Raw genomic sequence first — 26,497 nt, 5'->3', positions numbered from 1 at the left:
CAATCACTCATTGGTAGACTGCAGGTCTATCAGGTAGGCCCTGGCTTTGCGCTTCCTATGACCGCTGTCTGGTCTTTCCTCTCCCCATCTGGGGTTGAGCCATTATCTCTAGCCCCTCTTTATACCAAGGTTCCGAGAAGGCTTGTTCTATGTGAGCACTCAGTATACTTTTTCTAACATTAATTTGAAATCTCAACTTTGCTAGTTTCCCTCCCTCTTCTGCACATCAGTCTGGATGCTGATTCTAATTCCACTGAACAATTGTCTTCTTTCTGTCACTTCTTCTGACTTTTTCCTTAGGCTCTCTCTAGGGTTTATCTTTACTCCTTGGACTTTTAATTGGTATCAAATAAAAACAAAGCCAGACTTAGGTAAGGACAGAATTTACTGCAAGCGGGAGGAAACAGACCATTGTAACAGGGGAAGGAACGCTATTGCAATAGGGAGAATGCTTGGGCTTGGAGCCCTGCAAGCATCTCACAGGTTAGTGAGGAAAAAAAAGCTTTGCTTTTGCTTTTACAGGAGGGAATAAGTAAACAAGGCTGAAAGAATCAGGTTGGGGAGATGGAATGCATGAGGATGGCTGTGAATAGACAGTTGATTAGAGAATATTCTGCCCTGAGATCAGTATATTTTCAAAAGAGGCCATTAGAAGGGGTTCTATGCTGGCTCAGGCTGAGAGTGGTTCAAAAGCCACTAGCCTGGAGGAAGGAAACCTAACCCACATTTACTTAACAAACATTTTGTTCTGACTTCTCAGTGGAGACCAGGCAGATAATCATTTATGAGGCAAAGCATGGGAATTTGCAGTATCTGTGTCTCTGGCTTTGTCATAGGTAGGTGAGAGGGGCATCTATGTGTCTCATCTAAGTCATACAGAATGGTGTCTCTTTGCAGTAAGACATTTTCTGGAACATTAAGGTGGAGGAAATTTTTAACTTTTGCTGTTTTCCAGGATAATAGAGTTCAAGTAAAATTCAGCATTGTTATCAGTTATCTTCATTTCTCTTGTCCCTAGTCTGACTTCTTTTCTGAAATGTGCTTTTTGACTCCCTCATGCTGTACTTTAGATTTACTGTGTTTTCCTTCATCCATTCTCTCAGCTCCTGTCTTACATGCATTTTTTACTTAAAACTTGTATTGTTATTATTTTTAAGAAATATTTTTAACTTATAAAAGCAAAAATCTAAAAAAAATACAGATATGTAGTAAAAATGAAAATGCTACTTTACTTAATATTTTTAAATGTGTTTCCTTCTCCAAATTAAATTCCATTTGTATAACAATAAAGAATAAAACTAAACGATGAACAATTATCTTACATTGTAATATTCTGTGATGTTAAACACTTTCATTAAGCAAAACGTGTATTTGATTGGCGCTCTGAACTCCATGGGTAACTCAAAATGAAGGCATATCTGTATGTAGGTGCGCCTATGAGGTTCAAGACTTGGCTCCTACCATGTTTAGCCTCTGCTTTCCTTTGAATTGGCTTTATTTTGCCCAGTAATGAAAAAGATGGCCACTAGCAGTCCAAACCTTCATTCTACTTGATGAAAAACTCTAGATATTTTTCTCCAATTAAATTCTGGACTTTGATCTCATCGTCCCCAACTAGCCATGTTTTGCTCCCTGAACTGTGATAGTGTTCATCTGACTGTCTAGATCTCTTTCAAGAGTTAGGGAGTAGGGTGGGTTCCCTTAAGGCCATATCAACCGAGCTTTCTAGGGATGGTTTTCCAAGTGACAATTGAGAGAAAATGTGGGAATAGGAAGGGCAGGATGATATTTTTTAAAATATGTGTGTATATGAGTGAGTGTGTGTGTGTGTGTGTGTGTGTGTGTATAGTGAAAGTTTTAAGTGAAGATTTTATTAAAACCTTTTTTTTTAAATAAATAATTTTTGTATAAAAGTACATGTGGATAATGCAAGCAGTGTTCATGGAGTTATATGAAAAATGACTCATCCTTCTTATTCATTCCCTCACTTTAGATTCACTATCTAGAGATGACAATTTTTACTCTTTTACTTATTTACTGTTACTTACTCCCAAACCTTCTATTAATATGCTAATGAAAACATTTACTTATTGTTCAGCATTCAGTGTTGGTGCTGAAAATACTGATGCCATTTTCTTGATGATTCTTTTTTAATGGTCTGCTTTTCCTCTGGATTCCTTTAAAAACCTTTTTTACTTGGTATTCTAATCTTTTACTTGAATTTGCCTGGGTTTGGGTCCATTTTAATTTATTTGCAGGGCCTTTGATAGGTCATTCAGTTCTGAATGTTGTTTCTGTAGTAAGTTCCTTTCCTTAAAAATCATCTCTCCCTGAAAATCTTGTTGATTGAATATTAGGTTTCCTGGATTAATCCTCTATATCTCTGATCAGAAAAGATAGTATCTTATATCTCCTTTTCTTATTTTTTGATTTCAGGGAGATTTCTTCAATTTTATTGTCACCTTATTTAGGAATTGATAATTTGGGTAGTGGTATTTTTTATTTCTAAGAAATAATAGGACTTTTTCATAACCTTTATATTTATGATTTATGGTTGTGTTATCTGCCTGAAGAAATTAATATTTTTTAAGTTATATATTTAGTTTTTTCTTTTTTGTTCCCTGAATTAACTCTGTTTCTGTTTTCTTGGAATCAATTTTTCCTGTTCATTTCTTTCTCTCTCTCTATCTTTTTTTCAATAAAGTAGGTTTTCCTTGAAAGCTTGATAACTTTTGATTGTCTCTTCATACTTACAAATGAAACTATAAAAAGCTGATAGTCCACTGTAGGTAGATTAGATCTTCCACTGGTGGTGTCATTTCAGAGGGTGGAATGGTGATCTGGCTGTTAGGTTATGACACTCTGAAAATGCCAGATTGTCTTTGGGGCTTTTCAGTTTCTTTAGGGGAGAAACTTTGGGTTCAATACCTGGGAGAAATTTAGCTGGTGAGTTTTGTCCATTTGGTGTGATGTCAACTCTTTTATATATAAACTTTCAATTTTTCTCCCAGTTTTCAGCCTCCATTCTTACCTTGGCCTCCCTAAGTACTTGATGACATTTCTAAGTGGGAAGCCTCTTAGGATTCTGTAGGGAAAGTGGTTTTTCCTTAACCGTGTGCTTCTGTGAGCACTCTAGGTTATGCTTCTTCTGTCCCCCTTCCTACACCTTCCTCAGTCCTACACTCTACCCACTTCCCATCTTCTGGAGGTTTCTTGGAATCCATTCTCTATCAGTGTTCCTCCCCTACCCCTATTCTTTTCACTTGGTATCTACAAACTTTACTCAGTCTTGGGAGAGAAAGGAGATAATGGTGCTCAGTCTTGAATCAGATGTGTCCTATTCTAAACATAAAATTTTGGATTTTTCTAAGTTTTGTTTTTGAGCATCAACAATCTACCTGGTATAGCTGAAAGGCTGATTATCATGATGCTATTTAAATATATCCATTCAAAAATTCACAGCGAAAATTTGCAAATGAAAGTTATTGTCTATTAATTTTACATAAAAAATATATAAAAATCTACCCTTTATATATAATATTAAAATCATTTGGCATTCTGTGTGGACATTCCCTAAATTTACAACATTGTGGAGCCTGACACATTTTGTGATGTTCTCACTACAGTGTTCTCATTTGTAAGGGACAGTGTCCTAGGAATGAGATATCTCAATGGGGATCTTTTCACTGTACTCTTTAAGTAATTTGGGCATATTATTCAACATCTTTTAGCTCAATTTCTTGGAGAGGTTGGATTAAAGTCATTTTTAAAGTCCTTTTACCACTAAAATTTCATATTTCTATAATTCAAAGATAGGATACTTAGCATTCTAAAGACCAGTCAAATATCAAGAATTGTGCCAATGTCAGGCACACAATAGGCGTTCAATAATTTTTTATGAATGAAAACAATTCGAATTGGAATTTATATTCACTCATTCAATCATTCAGTGGGCAAGTATTTACAGAGTGCTTCCTAAAGCTGGACACAATTCTCGGTCAGAGGTGAAGCAATGACTAGACAGAACCATAGAGTCTGCCCTCATGTAGCATACATTCTAGTGGGAGAAAACAGATTATAAAAAAGTACGATAATATGTATTCAGAAGAATGGAGATAGGTCCTATAAGGGGACTAACTAAGGTTAAAAAGTCTTGGAAGATGGTTGTGCTATTTGAGGTAGAGTGCTCAGAAAAGGCATCCCTTATGAGGTGATATCTGAACTGAGACTTGAAGGGGGACAATGAGCCTGCTAAAAGTAGAGCTGAGAGGGAATCCTCCAAGGAAAAGAAACAGTGCAAAGGTTTTTTAGCACTGAGACAGTCAATGTAGCTGTGATGAAGAAGTTGTTGGAATGGTAGGCAGGAGACAGAGTATGAAAATCTTCTAAACCAAAGTAAGGATTTTTAGATTTTACTCTAAGTTTAATGTGACTCATTAGAAGGCTTTTAAGATGTGCTAGGATATGAGCTGATTTATACTAAAAGAAATTTTAACCTGTTTACTGTATCAAAAATGGACCTAACTATTCTATTTATATTACAACTTACTTTAAGCTGGCATTTCCCATTGGCTTTGTTTACTTTTTCTCCTTAGTACTTATCATCATCTGACATGCTATTTATATTTACTGTTTGTTTATCAGTTTATCAGTATTATATTTACTGTTTGTTTACTGTTCCCACTGGAATGGAAGTCCCATAAGGATTTTTTTTTAATTTTTGTAACCTTAGTAGATGGAAAAGTCCCTACCTAGCACATGGTATACTTCTAATAAATATTATCATATTAATCATTGGGTTTTTTTTGAGGGTGTGGGAATAGGGTTTAAGAAAAGTGGTAAGATCAGACAGAAAGTTATAATAAGAATCTGTATGGGATATATATAGTGCTTTAGATAAGAATGTTAAGAATGGAGATGGAGAGAAGTGGAAAAATTCAAACTTCATTTTGGAGATATAATTGATGGTATTTGCTATGGAATTGAATGTGGGGAAAGTGGGAAATATGAGAAAGTAAGAAAGAACGAGAACCTAGAATAGCTTCATAGGTTTTTATTTAGCGACTGCATAAGATTATCTTATCATTCTCTGAAATGGGAAAGGTAAGGGGAAAAGCATGTTATGGGGAAGAAGTTAGTGGGAATCACGATGCTCATTCAATAGCTAAGTGGAAATGTCAAGTACACACTTGGCTATATATATCTAGTACTCAGATGAGAGGTCTTTGGGAGATAAAAATTTGGTACTCATCAAAATAAAGATGGCATGTAAAGCCACAGTTGTTAATGACATTCTATAGTATAAGGGTATAGCTAAGAAAGGTAGAGAACTCAGGGCCAATAAATGAGTCATTAATATTGAATGGAGAAGCCAAGAAGGGGGATGGAAAAGGATGCCTGGATATAGTGAGATTGGGCAGAGCTAAGTCATGGAAGGAGAGCAAGGAAGGTGAGTTAAGAAAGGCATGAATAACTTTGTTGGATGCACCTGAGTGGCAATAAGATGAGAACTTAGATTGTCCCCTGGTTCTTGACAAGAGCAAATGAATTGTAGTGCTTTGAATAAAAGCCAGATTAGAAATGGTTGAAAGTGAATCAGAAATGAGGAAGGAAACAACTTTCATTGTGAATAGGAGCAAGAAATATCGCAATAGGTAAAGGGGAGGGATTACCAGGAAAGAGGGGGATAACCATGGGAGTAAATTCTTCAGCTGACAGTGGATGATGGAGAAGGTGCTGAACGGGAATAAAATAATTTGAAGAAGTACTATTTTTATGTGTCCCAGTAATTGCATACATTTCTTGAGATATCTTCAACTTTAGTAGTTCCAATGTCAAAGGGTGATTTGTCTCTACATGCAAATTGAACTGAGGTAATTATCTGAATCTCAGGTATTATGACTTACTGTCACAATGGATCTTTGCCTAGAATCTTGGCTCTTTTTGGTACTTGCCACATGACTCTACGCATCTGTGTTAATTCATCTACTGAGTGGGAACAATTTTATTACTTGGAGATGTTGTGGACATGATGTGAGATAATGTCTTTATAGATTGACTTACTTATGTCTGTACCAAAAGATAAAATGAACATTTGCTGAAATATGTATGACAGTACCTAATTGGTTATAGTGCAGCTATTATTTTATGCCCTTAAATAGTGCTAGGTAATAAATGCCTTGGGGGAAGAAATTACATTTTACCTGTTTTGTATCCTCATACCCAGCCACAGTTTACTTAACTCAGAGCTGGTATGTAGTGAATATCAAATAAATACAAATAAATAAATAAATAAATAAATAAATAAATAAATAAATAAAAAGAAGAAGAAAGAAAGTAAACCCACAATGTAACTTCTTATAAATTATAAAACAAGACAGGGTTAGGCATGACTGCATTCATTCTGGCTTTGTAATTCTGCCTTTGATACAATAGGATGTGGAATAATTTCCTTACAAAAAATCCATTTGGCACTTGAATTAACAGAGATGTTTAGGAACACCCATGTATAGCTATCTTTCATATCTGCTTGGGTTTTAGTTTCTAACGTTAGATAGACAATGTACTGTAATTTTACCTATAATCCTATAATTATGTTTTGATATCAGCATTTCATCAGCGTTTATCACATGTTCTAAATGAATCCATTATGTTCACAGGGATTCCTTAAAGCCCAGGAATTAAAACTATCATGAAGCCCTAGGAAAACATGGCCCCAAAAAGTACTTTCCATTGTCTCAACTCCTTGGAATTAGATCTGAAAAATGTTTTCATATTTTGGTCTAGATGTATGTGTTTGTGTGATCATCTGTCTTATTTTGTCATTAACTCTTCTTTCTTGCACCTTCATGCTTCGTGCTGTCTTCATGATTCTCCTATTATTTGAAGAGTTGGGGTAGTTTAAGAATACAAGATGGAAGTTTCAGCAGACATAATTTCCTCAGTCTGTAGGGACATGTCCTTAGCTTCATTGTGTCCTGAACAGGGAGATATATGGACCTTTATTAACAAATTAGACCTTAAATTAAATTAGTTTAGATTTAAGAGAAAGTCTTTTTATTTGATTGAAAACAATTGAAATGAATGAGATGAAGTATTTAAGTTCAGCATTTATCTTTTGCCCATTGAAACATTTCTGCATCTAATAAATTCAAGTTAAAAAAAAACCATGTTCTCTAAGAACCAGAAATAAGACATTTAGTTGCCTTTTAGAGAATACTGACATATCTATAAAAATTATTACAGAATTTAGTGGGGTTAAATTATGTATTAAAAGATGAAAATATAAATCCTGGATCTGTATCAAATCTTGGTGTCAGATCACTGAGGTTCATTAGGTTGGAATTGGTTTTCAGAGAATATTATATACATGGGAGTGGCTATCGCTTTATGTATCAGATTTATGAGGCTGTATAGTAATTGGTAAAATATATTGCTTAATTTCGCTTCTTAGGATAAACCCTAAGTAAAAAACCTGAATTGCCTGCCCAATCTACAAAAACCAATACAAGCAACAAATTCCTCAAATTCCAGAAACATTTAATATAGCATTAACTTAAAATAGTGAAAAATGAAAACAATGTCAATAGTCACAATAGGGAAGGAGGTAAAATCTTATGTGGTCACTAAGAGAATGTCTAATGGGATATTTGTAATGAACTAGGGGAAAGGCTTACATTGCAGTTTTAGATATGAAAAGCAATCACACTTTTTATATATTGAAGAGCTAAACTAAGGCATATGCAGAAAAAATAGATCAGAAGGAAATTCGCCAACATTTATCAGTTATTATGCCTGGTGATTTCAATATTTTTCTTTCTAACTTTATGTGCTTGATTTTTCCTACAGTGACAAGTGTTAACTTTTATCATCAGAAAAAAAAATTGAAATAAAGTTGTGTATAAACAGCTTAGTTTAATAGGGATGACAATTCATCCTCTCCCAGCGGTCACTGGTGACAGCCTCTTGATGTGGTGTCTTCCTGTCTGAAAGTATTTCTTGTGTGCTTTAAACCCTTTGATCCCATTCACTTTGAAAGCAGCATGACCTTGCAAGCCTGGGGTTTGCAGCTTTCTTAGATGAATGATTTTCAGACGTGATTTTTTTTTTAAATCAGGTGAATTTTGTAAAATGCTATTTTCCCTTTGTATCTAGAAATATATTTGTGCTAAAGGTTTAACCACAAGCCAAGTATGAAGTAATTTGGTTTGGCGGTTACTAAGCTATTGATAAATGTCTTACATTATTAAGTTGAATTTGCTTTTTAGTTTCATTCTGAAAATGGCCTAACTTTTCCTGGAAAAGTGAACTTCATCTCTAGCTGAGATTGAGATCATGTATGCTGTGGCAAAATTGTTGTATACCCAGCTACTTCCAAAGAGGATTTGGTACAGAATTGTGGAATATATTACTGAGCTGTCTTCTGGAAGGTCCTATATATATATATATATATATATATATATATATATATATATATATATACACTTACCTAATGAATCTCTTTTACATAATAATCACTATTTCAGTCTTAAAACTTTGAGACATTTATTCATTCATGCATTCAACAGACATGGACTGAGTACCTGTTATGTGAGAGATGCTGTGGCAGGCACTAGAGCCAACATTTCAACGTATTTAGGTAAAATTAAGGTTCTAATCCATTAGGTGAAAAAGCAAAATGCAAATGAAATATATATTTTGATCATATTTATGCAAATATATTTAGCTATATGAGAGCAGGGATTTTTGTCTGCTTTGTTTTCTCGCAGCAGAACAGTCACTGGTAAATAGCAAATGTTTAGTAAGTATTTGTTACATGGATGAATAAGTGAGGGCACTGATATGGTGCCCTGAGGGGCATATGTATAACAAGAAGAAGACATTTTGTCAAAGGCCTGGGAATTGGAGATGCGCAAGATGAAGTTGAGAGAGTTACCACTGACTGGCATCTCTCCTCAAGGAGGATGGAGAGCATGACCACTTCTGTCTATGCTGTCATAGTTTTTTTCTCTCCTTGCTTTCCCTCTGTGCACTTCTCCCCCATATCTTCCAGGCTTTATCTGTTGCAGAGGCCCCCCTCCACTAGTGTGGAGAATTCCTTCCACAACTGTATGCACAAACTTCATGCAAAGGGATGTGTCTATTGCTCTTGGTCCCTCCAGAAACTTAGTGTGAAAACATGGTATTTCTATTTCTGCTTACTTACCATTCTCTTTGGGAATTAGACAGAACTGTTTGTTTTTTTTTTAATTGGGTCTTAAGTTCCTAAACAGACTGGAAGACAAAGAAGCCTTTTGATGAAGTAAAAACAATGGCATCCAGCAATCCTACTGCCTGGTATTTACCCAAATACCAAATATTCTATTCTACCCGAAATAGAATCATGTTTCTACCAAAAAAATTATAAAAGGATATTCATAGCAGCTTTATTCATAATAGTCAAACAATAGTGAAAACAATCCAAATGTCCTGCAAGAGGAGAATGGATAAGCAAAGTGAGGCATATTCATACATTAGAATATTACACATCAGTAAACAGGAATGAACTACATATATATGGAGCAACGATGTATTTCTTAAAAATATCTGGCAAACAAAAAAAGCAAAAAAGTCCAATGAATACTTTTATAGTATTTGGGACAAAATTATTTCATTTGTATGAAGTTCAAGAATGGTAAAAATAATGTATGGTGATAGAAATCAGTGCATTATTGTCTGAGCATGGAAGGGGAGGAAAGAAATGACTAGAAATGGGCACATGTGAATTTTCAGGGTTGCTGGAAGTGTTCTATGTCTTGTTTGGGGTGTCGTAGATATATACAATTGCCAACACTTATTGACATAAACACTTAAGATTGGTGTATTTTATTTTATGTAAGTTATACCTTAATTTTATTAAACTTTATTTCTTTTTAGAAAGAGAGAGAGAGTGAGTGAGCAAGTGGGGAAGGGGCAGAGAGAGAAGGATAGAGAATCCCAAGCAGGCTCTGTGTTGTCAGTGCACAGCCCAGAGCCTGATGTGGGGCTCGATCTCACAAACCATGAGATGGTGACCTGAACCAAAATCAAGAGTTGGACGCTTAACCGACTGAGCCACCCAGGCACCCCATTTTTACCTTCATTTAAAAAAAATGAGAAAAAAAACTACTTTGAGAATTAAAATATAAGACAATTCAGCATAAGTAATACTTATTTACTAAGTACTTCTACCTCAGCCAGTGTTCAAGGAGCTAGAAATATAAAACATCTGTGGCAAAAAGTACTCTTCCTGATGAATTCACAGTCTAGGAAGGAGAACAGATGTGGAAAAAGACATTGACAAGTCTTTTATTCATACAAAACTTTTCAGAAGTATATTTCCAGAATATACCTAAGCATGAACTGGATTGCATTTTAGAATTGTATAATACAATAATTACCTGAAGTACAGACTATTGTGTGAAAAAATATTCAGTCTACCAAATCTTGTAGTTATGCTGTGATAGGCAGCCTCCATCATGGCCCCCAAATGTATACCTATCCTTGTGGTGACCCCTTCTACAATGTACTATGTTTGGTCTCTGTGACCGATAGCATATGGGTAAGTCATTTCCAATATTAAGATATAAAAGGCTGTGGCTTCTTTATAGGGTACTTGCTCCCATATCTCTCTCATCCATCACTTTGGGAAAAGCCAGCTGACATGTAAGACTGTGTACTCAGGAGGCCATGGAGAAGCCTGTAGAGAGAAATGGAGTTCTGTGACCTGTAGTGAGGAAGTAGAGCCTTCCCAGAACCGCATGAGTTACCCTCATCAGGTCTTAAGATGAAAGTGGCTGCCTTTTTGACTATACCTCTTTAGAGATGTTGAACCAGACCACCTACCTAAGCCACTCCTGAATTCCTAACCCACAGAAATTACAAAATAATAAGTAATTATTGCTTTAAGCTGCTAAATTTGTTGGTAAATTGTTATATAGCAATAAATAACCAATTCATATGATCTTTCTAAAATGTAGAACACATGAGTACGTGGGTTAGTGAATCATTTCTGATTATTAACTGATCACCTCAGCTTTTCAGTTTCACTAAAATATTAATTACCTAATGGCTGTTTGGGAGCCAAAAGATTTCTGAAAACTTTGTGGAGTTTAGTTCCCAATTTCTATCCAGAGAACAGTTTACTCACTCAAAAACTCTAGTTTTTGAATAAAAACTTATGGTATATATCAATCTAGCTACCAACTAAAACATACAAAATCATAATTTAATAAAATTTAATTGCATCTCAAGTATGAAAGGTCAATTTTGTATTATTGAATTTATTAATGAAAAAGCAAATGAAAATTAAAATGAATTCAAATTAATATTCACAAGTAATCTTCACTTTGAACTTCAAAATATATAATGTAGTTTGAAGTCATTATAGCTTAGAGACCACAACTTAATTAAAAAAAATTTGCAGGGGTGATTTAGTCGATTTTTAAATTAAGGCAACAGAATATGAAATTTTAGAGTAATTGAGATTATTGCCCTGCCATTTTTGAGATGACCAGCCTTTATTCCTTCTTAAATCTTTAGATTTAAAAATTATACCACCCATGACAGATACTATTAAACTTAGTCTGAACTCATTTCTGCATTAAGAAAACAGATCTTGGTGGCTGTCACTGGAAAAGTGTTATATATCTTGAAGCATAAAAAGACCCCCTTTTCCCTCTAGCTAAGCAGAAACTAAGGAGGATGTAAATCCTTGTGGAAGAATTCCTACCAGATCTTCCCCCTAGGGATAGGATAGCTAAAGAAAAAGTTGTAAAGAGTTGAGTAGGTAATGGGATTTTTTCTTACCTTTGAGAGGCTGAAAGTGAGGGATGATGGAAAGCTCTGAGATAATGTGAAGTTTGGTGTTATTCCTCATAACACCATAACACCTCGTAACACCTCATAACTGGTAATTTGTAAATTTTGGCATGCATCTGAATCTTGTGAATGGCTGGTTAAAGCACAAATCACTGAGTCGAATTCCTAGAGGTTCAGATTTAGTAATTCCTGTGTGTGGCATAGGAATTAGTTCCATGGCGATTCTGTTGCTGTAGATCTAGAGATCACATTTCAAACCACGAATAAATTGCATTATTTTTGTCTTTGGGGGAGTTTTTGTGTTTGTAGGGTGGAGAGGAGGGAGTTAAATTACATTTATTGGACATTCTGGTAGTTCAGTAGAAACTTGAAAGTGAATTTTGGCCAATGGTATGTGAACACAATCTTAAATGCCATCTCCATGTCCCACCCTTAAAATGTCCCATGTGATCCTCCATATTCTTGGCCAGCTGAATGCAAAAGATTGAGAAAAGGCTTGAGACAAAAACTTCATGCCATATTCTGCTTATTATTCTCCTTTGAAGAAGACTATTGGACCTTAACTGCCCACTGTGAATGGTGTCATGTTATAATAGAGAAAAAGATAGGATAAAATTTCCCAGAGAGGGAAAGGATAGGACCTGAGGTCCCAAGGTGGGGAAAAACACAAATTTTGGAACAATGCTGGGAGCATCTGACCACAGCAAACCCCCTCAGGTGTAAGGCTCCTCTTAAGAGTGTAACAGATACCACCTACTCCCCCTCAGGTTCCTCTCAGGAATTTGACAAAAGACCTGACTAAAAATAAGTAGTAGACCATAAAACATATGACCCACAAGGAATGGTATGACCCCTCATACAATGGAAACTGTGTCACTGGTTTTATCATTTATCCTTTCGCCCCAAAACACAGGTGGCTTAACAGAGCAGTGGAATGGCCTATTAGATACATAGTTACAAAGCTGCCTGGGTGACAACACTTGTGGATTTGAGGAACTGTCATAAATGATGCAATATATGCTTTAAACCAATGACCATGCAGAATATTAATACCAGAGTCTAGGAACCAAGGGTTTTAAGTAGAGTAGATTTATTCACTCATCCCAAATAATCCTCTCCAAATTTATTCTTTCTCTTTCTGAATCTTTTTGGTCCTGTTGGTATGAAAACTCTTATTTCCTAAAAGGGAATGATCACAATAGGAGACTAAAACAGAATTCCAATTCATTGGAATCAGAGATTGCCATATGTTACCTTTGGCCTCTTCAGGCCGCTCAACCGAAAAGCAAATAAAGGAATTGCTCTCCTGACTGCAGTGACTGATTCTAGTTATCAAGGTGAAACAGGGTTGCTGCTACACAATTGTGGTAAGGAAGACTGGAACCCAGGGAATTTTAGGTACCTCTTTAGGTACCTCTTGGTACTTGATGGCAAATGGGAAGAGTTCATGGATGGCTATGGTAACTTAATAGTCATGGCCAAAAGATACCAGTGAAAGCTTATCTTTGAGAGCATGGAGTTGGATACTTGGGTATATGTAAAACAAAAGGGGTGGTTAGATGCTTCCTGAATTCACTTTTACCTTTAAGACTAAGCATCTCTCTAACCTCCAAGCAAGAGGCTCCTTTATACTTCAGATTCCATTACATCATGGTAGCTGGGATATAAGCTTTCTCTTGAAACTCTGTCTTGCTCTTTTACTTTTCTTAAGTCTAATAATCAATTACCTAGTTCAAATGGGAATTTCAGATGTAAAAATACATGGGAAAGGTATGAAGATGAATAAGGATCTTTAGTGTTAAAATTTGAAATAGATTACATGGCAAGTGATAGTTGTACTATCTTATCATTTGAATTAACTTGACTTGATTTTGTTTGGTAAGTGGTGTCTTAACAGGCTGTACTCTAAATAGATCCTTACTGGGTTTATTAGATTCCTCATTTAACAATCGTGTTTGGGGTCATTAGTCTTTGCTTACTGGTTCTCAGACTAACCCAAGTGTTCAAAGTCAAATCTGCTTTCTTATTACCTGGTTTCTAAAAGATTTCCCCAATAGCTACCAAAGAAAATCTCCTTACAAACTTAATATGATTTACCTGTACAAAAAAAGGCTTATATGTCTTTTCCAGCTGACTTGCCTCTGGACAATAACATATATATATATATATATATATATATATATATATATATATTTGGTGGGTCCTGTCTGACCTGCCCCAATTATACTGCCCTTGGCTCTTGAGCTCCTTTTTATCTCAGAGTTTTTTTGTTTTCCTTCATCATTGATCCCAGTGTTTATGGAGCTGAACTTCCTCCTCACTTATTTTATGTCTGGTGAGAAAATCCAGGGAGTCCCAATACAGCCCAGAATAGTTGTGAAAATAATCGTGTTTCTAAAATTAAATTTGTATTATGATTATTTGGCCTGGACCAAAGGTAAATTACATGGTGAAGGAGACATAAACTGTTATAGTTGTGTCAAAGGGAGTCCAATTTGGTCTGATCCTCTCATTTTGTCGGTAACAATGTATGAGGTCCTCAGGATTGCTTAGTGCCTTATTAGGAGCCAGAGTCCAAACATTCCTTCTGACTTTGGTTCAGTGCAAATTCTCCAACATCATGCTGCTGCTCTGATATTATTTTTAGGGTATAGAGCTTGTAATTTTCTGATCCCAAATTTTATTCAGTAACCTTTCATATATGCACAGTATTTTATAGCTGGTAAACAACTTGATAAGTAATACCTACAGTTAAAAGGCAATTATATATTTTTTTCAAACCTTCCACCCTTTTTTAAAGAGCAGGTTTTACTACATTTCTCTTTCCCCTGAACAACTGTCATTAATTAAGATTGTTCTAAGAGACCAAAACACAGGAAATATATAAATTTTAGGTAGAAAAAATCATTTTTGTCTTTAGTTTATTTTACAGATTTTATTTTGTCCCTGCAAAATTTTTTAGGATGCCCTAGAAATTTATAATATAGGAACTCAAACAAAGATGTTTTCTGAACATGGCCCATTGTTCTGTTACTCCACATTCAGGCAAATTTTAGATTTACTGATTTAAATTATATGAGGGATAGTTATCGGACCATACATTGGATTCGTTTTCTTGGTTTTTGATATCTGAGTAAGCCACCCTACTAATAAATGGAGCTTGTCCTGCAGTCTTTTGGCAGCTGTGTATCATAGTTGGTTAAACAATGCTGAGGGCTTTCAGTAATGGGTGAAGTTTCAAAAATTTCTGTATGGCTCTGGGGCTATGTACAAAAGCCATATCTGGACATGTAAAGTGGGAAATTGAAATGATTTATGTATCTTGATAATTCAAATAAATGTTCCAACATTCACCTCAATTATCTTGAATCTGTAAGAAAATGTGTTATGTTTGAATTAGTATGAAAACTGCCTCAGTGTTTTATTCCAATTTACATGTCCAGATATAACTTTTGGGTAATAATAATAGTGACAGCCTCCATTATGTTCCAGGTACTATTAGGTGATTTTCATATATTATTTCTAACCCTTATACCAACCCCACAAACTAAGCATCATTATTCCCATTTTACCCATGAGGAAACTAAGCATATAGAGGTTATAGGATTTATGAAGAGCTTGAAGTAGTAATTTGCTTTGAGTAAATTGGCAAAGTGATGAAAGAAAGCAATACATGTTGTTAAATCTCAGGAAATGAATACATGCTTGCAACATTATTTATCAGTTTGAAAAGACAGGAAATCCAAAGTCTTTGTGATTCAAGATTAAAGTCTTCACTCCTTTTGCATGACCAAAGTACGATGGTGATTTTGGTCTCTGCCTTCCTTTCTTTGTGACTTTAGATCATTATGCTTGTTTTTTCTTTTATTTTTTAAAGTTTAATTTCATTTTCCAAATCTTCAAGTGCCTAAGTTAAAACTAAAAGACTCAAAGGAGGAAAAAAAGATACTGTGTTCTGTATAAAACAACATATGTCAAAATACCAAGTTACATCCTCCTTTTAAGGCAATAATTTGCACAACCAAGCTATGTTTGAATGCATTAACTTGCTAGAATTTTGACAGAGGCAGTCTGTGTGCACAAATCCCTCGAATACTGATGGGATTGTGATTATACCCTTAAAAGAGAGGAGCCTGAATACAGATTTTAGAGGACCAGAAAGTGTTTAATGTCTCATTGTTTGCATCGAGATTCTAAATCACATTCAAGTCCTCGACTCTGATCTTCATATCAATGCACAAATGGAACAGAAGAGAAAAGCCAGGAAAGCTGTTTTCTGAGTGAAACACTGATTTTGTTCTCATGTTACCAGCAAGAGACCATTTGGGATATTTAAGCCTGAGGTTGAGTGCTCTGCATTTGTTAGAGCTCCTCAATGTTTGAAATGGGTTTTCCCTTTAGGGAGCCCATCCATTTGGACAAGTGCTACATCAGATCAAAAGACATGGGAAGAGGTATTTTGCACACAGATTGAATTTTTTTCTGGCAAAATAACATAGCTTTTTTAGCACAACATTGTCTATTCTCTACTGAGTGTTCCTTTTTTTTCTTTTTTTTTTTTAAATAGTTGGAGTCTGTTTTCCAAAAAGTGTCAGGCTTTTCTCATGTGGCGAATTGGCTAGCAGCCACCTGGAGATCATTTGAAATGAAAGCTGGCGTTATGGGATTTAGTTTCTCAGCTCCAGTTGGTATTGTTTTCTAGTTTATTAAATGTTGATCACATTGCTCATTTTATTGAAATTATCAGTCATCTGATTTTTGTATTACTATTTGAGAAACACAAATACTAACTAATACAATCTTTTAAACTTTGGGCTATAATGATATTCTGTTAAAAATGTCATGGAACTAATAAGAAATCATGTTTTTTTTTTTTTTAATTATCTCTTTCAGTTGAAAGAAATGCAGAGTCATTAGCGTCTTAAGCCAATCATCACCCTAAAATGGTTTGAAGGGAGATATGGTAAACCCAAATCACTGTTTTAACTATGATGAAAGGTCAAGCCAGCAATGGAAAGCAATGGACACATTTTATTTCCGAATGGTGATGCTGATCCATTTCAGGTGAGCATTGTTTACAAAAACCTGGAACACAAATCCTGGGCTGTGTGCTATGGTAAACCAATACCAGATAGTTGGACACAGCTCCAGAAAGAGTGCCACTGTAGGGGCAGAGTAGGGAATGGAGAAAACGAGGGAAGAAGGGCTTTATCTGCTTTTCTCCACTGTGCATTTAGGAGAATTCCTGGCATGAATGATACAGTTTTCCTGTTGTCATTAGCAATAGCCGCCAATCATGGTTAATCATCTACTTCCAAAATGAAAAGAGAGTTGGCCAAAGTGCATTTGGAACCACTGCTGCCACATCCCTGGGGATGTTACTGGAAACTTTACAAATTCTTGTTTCCAAACCACTGTTTTGATACAACATAATGGGAAATTGGAGCAATTATTCAGATAATATGTGCAAACAGTGCATTTTCACCTTTGGTTTATTGAAGACAAATCTTCATCTTCTTAGTCACAGTTTTTCCTGATTTGTAGTACTTCTTGCTAGAACCACTAACTTTTCTGAGATTCTACTTCAGTTGTGCTTCACTCCCTCTACATCTTGTCTTGAAAGGTGCCTGGAATCCATTAGTTGCTGGCTAGCTATTCATTGTTTTTAAAGCTAATTATTTTCTTTGTAAATATGAGGCAGTATAGTACAGTAGTTAGAACATGATCTAGTGTCAGACTGTCTAAATTCACATATTGCCTCCCCCATTCGATGGCTGTATGCAACTCACTCAGATCTCTGGGCTTTCATTTCTTTGTCTATGAAATGAGGATGATAATATGACCAATCTCGTGAGCTAATATATACCTGGGCAAATTTGTCACAACACTGAAATGCTTCACATTGATTGATAAATAGCTAAAGCCTCAGGCCCCCAGGATGCCTCTCCTTCTCAGTGCAGCTTTGCTCTTACCTGTGATTCTACTCAGTTGAGGGCCTCTAGGATGCTGTCCCAACACTATGTCCCCTATCTGTCCTCACAAGTCAGTGCCCATGTTGTACCTGTTAATAAATGTTTTTATTTAACATCACCCTATTTATACAGTTGTTGCAAATTTTAGATTATTTCATATATTTAATATTTGATACATTTTAATGATGTTAATATATTTAGAATAGTACATAGTGCCCATTAAGCACTGTCCAAGTTGCTATTATAAATAGATTGTAAGTTTTACAAGGCAAGGGCAGTATCTTCTATGTATTTTGCACATTTCCCTAAGCACAGTGCAGTAGGTGGGCAATCTCTTCATTCTTTTTTTAAATTAAATTAAGTCAAATTAAATTTAACTAAAAATTAACCAAATTTAATTTTCTTGTGGTCAGAGCACACCACAAGATCTACTTAGTAAACCTTTAAGTGTACAATACATTATTAACTATAGGCTAATGTTGCACAACAGATCTCTAGGCTCATTCACCTTGCATAACTGAAACTTTATACCATTGAAAAACAACTAACTCCCTAGTTTTCCCTCTCCCCCAGCTCCTGGTAGCCACCATTTTACTCTCTGTTACTATGAGTTTAACGATTCTAGATACCTCATATAAGTGGAATCATTCAGTATTTGTCCTTCTGTAAATGGCTAATTTCACTTAGCATATATGCTCAAGGTTCATCCGTGTTGTCACATATTGCAGAATTTCCTTATTTTTTTGAGGCTGGATAATCTTACATTTTACAAAAATACCATATTTCTTTGCATTCATCTGTTGATAGACATTTATTTATTTATTAATTTTTTTTAATGTTTATTTATTTTTGAGAGAGAGAGCATGAACAGGGGATGGGCAGAGAGAGAGAGAGAGACAGAATCTGAATCAGGCTTCAGACTCTGAGCTGTCAGCACGTAGTCCAACACAGGGCTTGAGCCCACAAACCACGAGATCATGACCTGAGCCCAAGTCAGATGCCAAATCCACTGAGCCACCCAGCCTCCCCTGTTGATGGACATTTAGGTTGATTTCACGTCTTGACTACTGTGAATAATGCTGCAATGTACATGGGGACACTAGTATCTCTTTGAGATACTGATTTTAATATTTTTGGATAAATACCCAGAAGTGGGGTTGCTGGATCATGTGATAGTTCTATTTTTGATTTGTGAAGAAATGTCCATAGTATTTCCATAATGGTGGCACCATTTTGCATTCTGACCAATAGCATGCAAGGGTTCTGATTTCTTCACATCCTTACTAATACTTAATTGTCTTTTTGATTATCTTGACAGATGTGAGGTGGTATCTCATTGTGGTTTTGATTTGTGTCTCCCTGGTGATTAGTGATGTTGAATATCTTTTCATATACCTGTTTGTCTTTGGAGGAATGTCTATTCAATGACTTTGTTCATTTAAAAAAGTCAGTTTTTTTGGTTGTTTTGTTTGTTTGTTTGTTTGTTTGCTATCGAGTTGTAAATTTGTATATTTGGAAATGACTTTGCATCTGTGTTCAGCAGAGATATTGGCCTATAGTTTTCTGTGGTGTCTTATCTTTGTCTGGCATTGGTAGCAGGGTAATGTTGGCTTTATAAGATGAATTTAGAAGTGTCTCCTCCTCTTCAATTTTTTTTGTAAGAGTTTGAGAAAGATGCTCATCAGTTCTTTAAATGTTTGATAGAATTCAGCAGTGAAGCCATCTGGTCCTGGGCTTTTCTTTGTTGAGAGTTTTTGATTAATGATTCAGTCTCCGTATTAGTTATAGATCTGTTTCTTCATGATTCAGTCTTGGTAGATTGTATGTCTAAGAATTTATCCATTTCTTCTACATTATCCTTGAAATTCTTGAGTTTGGAGTACAATTTTTCATAGTAGTCTTTTATGATCCTTTTTATTTCTGTGGCATCAATTATAATCGCTTCTCTTTCACTTCTGATTTTATTTATTTTAATTTTCTCTTTTTTTTCTTAGTAAGTTCAGCTAAAGACTTCTCAATTTTGTTTATATTTTCAAAAGACCAACTCTTACTTTTGTCAAAAAATTTCCATTGTTTTCTATTTTCTGTTTTATTTATTTCTGCTCAAATCTTTATTTTTTTCCTTCTGATAACTTATGGCTTAGTTTGTTCTTCTTTTTATGTTCCTTGAGGTATAACATTGTTTATTTGAGATCTTTCTTCATATTTAATGTAGGCATTTATCACTATAAATTTCCCTCTTAGTACTGCTTTTACTATATCATAAAAGTTTTGGTAAGGTGTGTTTTTGTTTCTATTTGTCTCAAGATATTTGCTAATGTCTCTTTTGACTTCTTCTTTTACTCACTTGTTATTCAAGATCATATTGTTTAAGTTCCACATATGTGTGAATTTTCCAGTTTTGCTTCCGCTATTGATTTTTAGTTTAATTCCATTGTGGTTGGAAAAACTACTTGGTTTGATTTCAGTCTTCTTAAATGTGTTGAGATTTTTTTGTGAAGTAACACGTGATCTATCCTGGAGCATGTTCTGTGTATACTTAAGAAGAATGAGAATTCTGCTGCTATTAGGTGGAATGTTCTATATATCATTCATTCATTTATACATTTTTTAATTCATTTAGTCAACAAAAAAAATCTGTCAAGTACCTTCTAAGTTACAGACACTGTTCTCAATATTTGGAAAATGTTAGTGAACAAAACAGACAAAAATCCCTGCCTTCATGGAACACACTTTCTAGTTGGAGGAGACCTAAAATAAGCAATAAATGTGAAAAGTAAGTAATGTACAGTATGTCTGAAGTGATAAATGTGTTGACTCTTGACTACCAAATAATCTGATGAGTAAACAAAATTAAATTTATTTGATCTATTGTAGTAAGGGCAAACACTACCTTGACAGAGGTGTGGTAGTGTCTCAAAGGTGGCAGATTTGTAAAGTGCATTTATCATGTTTGGGGCCTGAAATCAAGTGGTTTAAGATGCGTCTTTCAGGGTGCCTGGGTGGCTCAGTCAGTTGAGCGTCTGACTCATGATTTTGGCTCAGGTCATGATCTCACAGTTCGTGGGATCGAGCCCCATGTTAGGCTCTGTGCTGACAGCATGGAGCCTGCTTGGGATTCTCTCTCTCTTTCTCTCTCTATACCTATTCCACTTGCATTCTCTCTCTCTTTCTTTCTCTCTCTCTCCTGTCAAAATAAATAAACTTAAAAGAAAGATGTGTCTTTCATGGTGGGAAATTTACTGGGATTAGACAGAATTTGTAATATAATAACATCAGTAGAAGGATTCTTGAAAAGTAAACTCTTGTTTGATAAGTGTGAACAGTCTATTGCCTGATAGGAGAGATAATCACCCAGATGAGTACTGTCTGGTTTAATCAGTTTGCATTTCCTGAAGCAAAGAGTGAAGCTGTTTATTGGATTATAGTCTTATCTTCTGGGGTAAAAATGTGGTATGTCATGTTCATATTGGGGCATCAGGTCTCAGTTTTGATGGGTGAGCTCTGTGGATATAGATGGTCTTAATTTTCAAATGCTATGGAAGAAAGAAAATGGAGAACATCAGATAAAGTGATTGAGATGTCAGAGAGGGGGCACATTATAGCATTAAATTGGGTAGTCACCATTGACCTTGCAGTGAAGGTGAGATTTGAATAAAGACTTGTAGATGGTGAAAGAGTTAGCCAAGTTGGATGTCTAGTTTATTTATCTACTTTATTATATTTCTCTAGATTTAGCCTGGGTCAAAGTTTTAACCCAAGCTGAGTTCTGTATTTTATAGTCGTCAAAAAATCCTACTTTGTCCTTAATTTTTGCAAATATTTTTTTCTTTTTTAAAAAAAGTTTTTTAATGTGTATTTATTTATTTTTAAAGAGTGGGAGTATGAGCAGCAGAGGGGCAGCGAGAGAGGGAGAGAGAGGGAGAGAGTCTCAAAAAGACTCTGTGCTGCCAGCACAGGGCCCCATGTGGGGCTCAACCCACTAACGGTGAGATCATGACCTGGGCCGAAGTCAAGAGTTAACGCTTAACCAACTGAGCTACCCAGGCACCCTGGCAAAATATTCTTAATGGAAAATATATTTTGGGTTTGAATTTCCTAAAAATTCTCTCAGTACTCAGCTTTATTCCAGTTGGAGAAGGCTGGTTTAAATGTAGGTAAATAAGAAGCTCAAGGAAGGGTGAGGTGTTAAATTTAAACATTTGTCATAAAGTCAATTTTGAAATTCTTTTCTCCTTTAATCTGAATTTCAGTTAACTGAGGTGTGCTCTAAATCTGCAAATGAGACATTTTTTTCTTTTCCTAACCTGGCTTAATTCCTGTGCATTAACAATATCCATTCAAATAACCGACTGATAATTTTTGCTTTTGTTTAACAAAGCACTATATTCTCCATTTTTCTTTGTCTCCATAACTTTCTTAGAAATTAGTTTCAATATTTGCATTTTAAGAAATATTATTTCATGCTGTGGGTAATTTTTCTTCTTTTTCGATCTTACAATCTTGGTGACAGCTTAGAAAGATTTACATTGTCCTTAACCAGTATCGTGGGAAAATCTACCTTGAAATGGATCCATTTAATTTTATCAATAGCTAATGTAAGCCAGGTGCATACTTTTTGTTCTTTCTATAAGCCACTATATTCAAAAAGGCAATAATTGGGAATGAATTATTCTCTTTTATAATTCAGCAAGAGATTTTTTTTTAAAATTTTTTCTTTCCTTTTCACAATGAAGAGTAGTTGTCACAGCAAAGCTAAAAACCACCACACTGCAGTCCAGTGTTAGATTTATCTTTGGACCATGAATGGACTTTTCATTATTGGGTAGATTACTGAAACATAGATGTACTCTTTGTACTAACCATATGTTATTAAGGCACACTGTATAACCCTGGGATTCCAAATGAAAGAGACAACACATAGGGTAAATTACATCAGATATGGGCTGAAGAAGGGAATTTATGATTCCATTCTTCCCATAGGTATAACTATATAAACTCATCCAAATTCAATAGAAAAAGAATCTTGTTGGTCTCCCAATGGACTATGAGTTAAAATTAGAGCAGGTACTGATCTGCTAATTTGCACTGCTGAACACACAGTGGGTAGTCATTATATATTTGTTGACTGATTAATTGACCTCTATTTTTGCAGTTGGAGAAGCAGATGAGTGATATATCATCCTGATTTTGTCCTTGGCTCTGTTACATGAGTTTATGCCACTTAGTTTTCCATTACCATGAACCTTCTACCCTAATGTATCCTTGTGATCCTGGGCTCAAGATCAGAAGTGAAGGAAATTTCATTCTAACATAGAAACATACATTTCAGACATTTTCAATTCTCATTAACTACTAGTTCTATATCTTATTAATATTATTAAGTCTTTAGATTTGTACTTTTATTCCCTAGTAAAATTTTACCTAAATTTTTTTTTTTCCTTTTTGCCACTATCTGTGTTATATTTGTGTAACAACCATTGATTGGAATCTTCTGAAGCATTATTATAGCTCTGTCATTACTTGAAATTTCCAAATAAGGAAGCTGGGGATTAAAGATGGAAAGGAAGTTGTCTAGTTTAATAAACATAGCTATTATTTTTTCAAATACTCTAAATGCCAGAAGACTTACTGATATAATTATCCGTGTTCACCTACTTACCAACCATATTGCCTCCAAGTTCCTCAGGGACAGTGAGACATTTCATCTGAATGGGGCTTAGATGTCACTGGAGGACCACTATTTATTTCATTACTCTTTGGTGGCCTAACCTAATTTATCCTTTACAGTCAAGAGGCATATCTTCTATTAGAAACACTATCAATAAACTTCAATATCAAGAGTTTCCTAATATCCTTGAGATTTGTACAACCCACAGCTAGCAGAGAACTCAGAATCTTTAGTGCCTTCTAAGAGATTGTCTGCTGGAATTGAGTATGTACACAGCTAGGCTAGATTACTATGCTTATAGTCAAACATCAGAATAATCTTATTAATCTCACACATGCTTGTCATGGTGTAATCTTTTGGAGACTTTTTCTAAAGGATACAGCAACCCAGTCATTATCCCAGTCAACACCCATTGGTAAAATGATTGGGTAGAATCTGTGACCTGTTGCTAGCTAATTCTATGTAAGCCTTCTGTAGCAAAGAGGCTCAAGTGAAATAATTCATCAGGGTTATCTAAAGAAATAAAGGCCTATATTGATTTTATTGCTTGTGTATACCATCAAAAAGGGAACTATTACAAAATTCCATATAATTCAAACTAGTTTTAAATAAAATCTATCATCTGGCAAATTCCTTGGCCAATTATTCCAACAAGTAAAACAATTTTCATGCTTCATGGAAAAGAAGATTAACACTTTTACAAGGCATATTTTCCATATTTACTTGTATTCTATTTTTCCACTGATTTCCTTGTTCAACCTAATTTACCCTTGTGCCCATGGGGTAATTCTAATGTACATTGCTTTGGGAAGCCATCATAAATTTCTCTTGACATTAAAATTGCTTACAAAAATATGATTGCTGTGTATTCAAGTTAAGTATAGCTATGAGTTTGAGGTCAGTAATTACTTCTGCTAGACTTCCTATTAGGAACTTTACAGCGAGAGGTGTTCACTAAAAAGTAAAGTAAACAAAGTACATTTTCATGTCAGAAATGCATTTTATTCTTGTCATGGTTAAGTGATAGTGAATAATAAATAGATGGGCAGAAATAATATTACTTATTTGCATTTAAGAAATCCAATCATTGCCAACTGTGTCCACCCTATTGCAAATTGCTCCTCAAGCTCCCTGAATTTTTCAGGTCATCCAGGCCACCCAGGGCAAAATGGCAAAGGAGGTAAATTTGCCTTGACAAAAAATTCCTCCTTCTCTTGCTTGCAGTTGGGCTTCTGCCTTCATTACTCCTTTAAGTAATAACTCCATTCATTTATTGTCTTTACATTTAGTGTGAATTAAGTTCATATCTACTTTTCCTGGAATATTGTCCTTTTAATTCTGTTCTCTGAATGTGTTATTGGAGACTTTGCCTACAGTTCCAAGAAATACAGGATTCTGATCAGTTTCTGTTACGTAGACTGGATATATGTTAGTATTCATTTCAAAATCTCTCTAATTTCTTTACAAGGAGCGTAGAGTATTAGCTGCAGTTTCTCTCATAATATCCTCTTTTCATTCCAGAATACACTATGACTAAATGTATATTTATTTGCTTTAAATTAAAAGAATATAGCACCTTTATGTATATTATCCCTTCAGTAATTGTTTTTCATATCTCTCTTCATATTTCACCTTTAAAAAAATAAGTTCTTCCTTTTCTAAATTTTACTTGGTCTCCTCTCTGTTACATTTTCACACATCTATTATTTTAAACATTTTTTGCTGACACACTATGTATTCTAAAGAAAAAACAGCTGTAAGCAGGTGAACTTGAATAATCTCTTATTGGTCAATAACACATTAGAAATAATGATAAAACTCATAATATTTTTATTTTAAATGAAGGACATAATATATCAAAGATAAATATCAGTATATATAAAAATAAAGACAAAATTGGACAAAGAGACAAATTTAAGTTAGGAAAAAAAGCACTGAATTTTAAATGCTTTTCCATCTTCCCAAATGATGATTAACATGGCATTATTGGTTATGAGGGCTCAGCAATTTGGGAAAAAATTGCTCTTCTTTCTCAGTGCTTTAATTAGAAGAGGCAAATAAGATAAGCGCTCCATTGAAATACAATGAAGTTCTCTTCCTTCCGAAATGCTTCTGTGGTGGTGCCCACTTTGATTTCATCTCAGTCTTTCAGGCTCCACCCTCAAGCATGGTTTTGTTGCCCTGGTCATTAATATTGACATAAAACCATCAATACACAGGCTAACTTTTATAAATAGAATTAATGTATTATCAAAAATTCTGGAAGATAAAATGCTACATACAATGACAGTCTTCAATTTACCCAGCCTTTCTCTGCTTCTCTCTCCACCTTTACATGCGTGTGTGCACACATTTGCACACGTGTGCATGCGCACACACACACACACACACACAGTGTCATACATGGAGACCCTGAGAATATGGTATATCTCTAAGTTCACTGTAAGTAATGCAGGTGATTGCTGGAGTTTACCAAGAAGCAGGCTTTGGAGAATTAGTAAATATCCCTAGAAGGGAAGGGACAATACCTACATGCCATAGGTCTTAAGCAAACTTCTGAGAATGTATTCATGCCATGTCCACATACTCATGTCAGAGGTCTGCCTTGACTTATTTTGAGAACCACTGAAGCTCTGGAGCTCTTTTTATTTTCAGGGACTCAGTTTCCTTTGGGTTTTATCCTCCCAACTTGCATGAACACACGTTTCTTTTTTTTTTTCTTTTTCTTTTTTTTTTTACTGTTCAATTAGTTTTATTATTCTTTTTTAAAAATATATGAAATTTATTGTCATATTGGTTTCCATACAACACCCAGTGCTCATCCCAAAAGACACCCTCTTCAATACCCATCATCCACCCTCCCCTCCCTCCCACCCCCCATCAGCCCTCAGTTTGTTCTCATTTTTTTTTTTTTAATTTTTTTTTCCAACGTTTTTATTTATTTTTGGGACAGAGAGAGACAGAGCATGAACGGGGGAGGGGCAGAGAGAGAGGGAGACACAGAATCGGAAACAGG

The 26,497-nt window shown here is 35.1% G+C and overlaps 1 protein-coding gene across 2 annotated transcripts in view; it reads left to right on the top strand.

The window, feature by feature from the left end:
* Positions 1-26,497, top strand: part of ZPLD1 (zona pellucida like domain containing 1) — a 552,784-nt gene that overhangs the window by 404,131 nt on the left and 122,156 nt on the right. For both annotated transcript variants that reach the window (XM_047875473.1, XM_047875475.1), the window contains one exon: positions 16,732-16,902. The gene's annotated coding sequence lies outside the window, so the exon portion shown is untranslated. The remainder of the gene's footprint in view (positions 1-16,731; positions 16,903-26,497) is intronic.

Source organism: Prionailurus viverrinus, chromosome C2 (assembly GCF_022837055.1).
Source record: "Prionailurus viverrinus isolate Anna chromosome C2, UM_Priviv_1.0, whole genome shotgun sequence".
In the NCBI taxonomy this organism is placed as follows: domain Eukaryota; kingdom Metazoa; phylum Chordata; class Mammalia; order Carnivora; family Felidae; genus Prionailurus; species Prionailurus viverrinus.
This window is presented reverse-complemented; position numbering and strand designations above follow the sequence as displayed.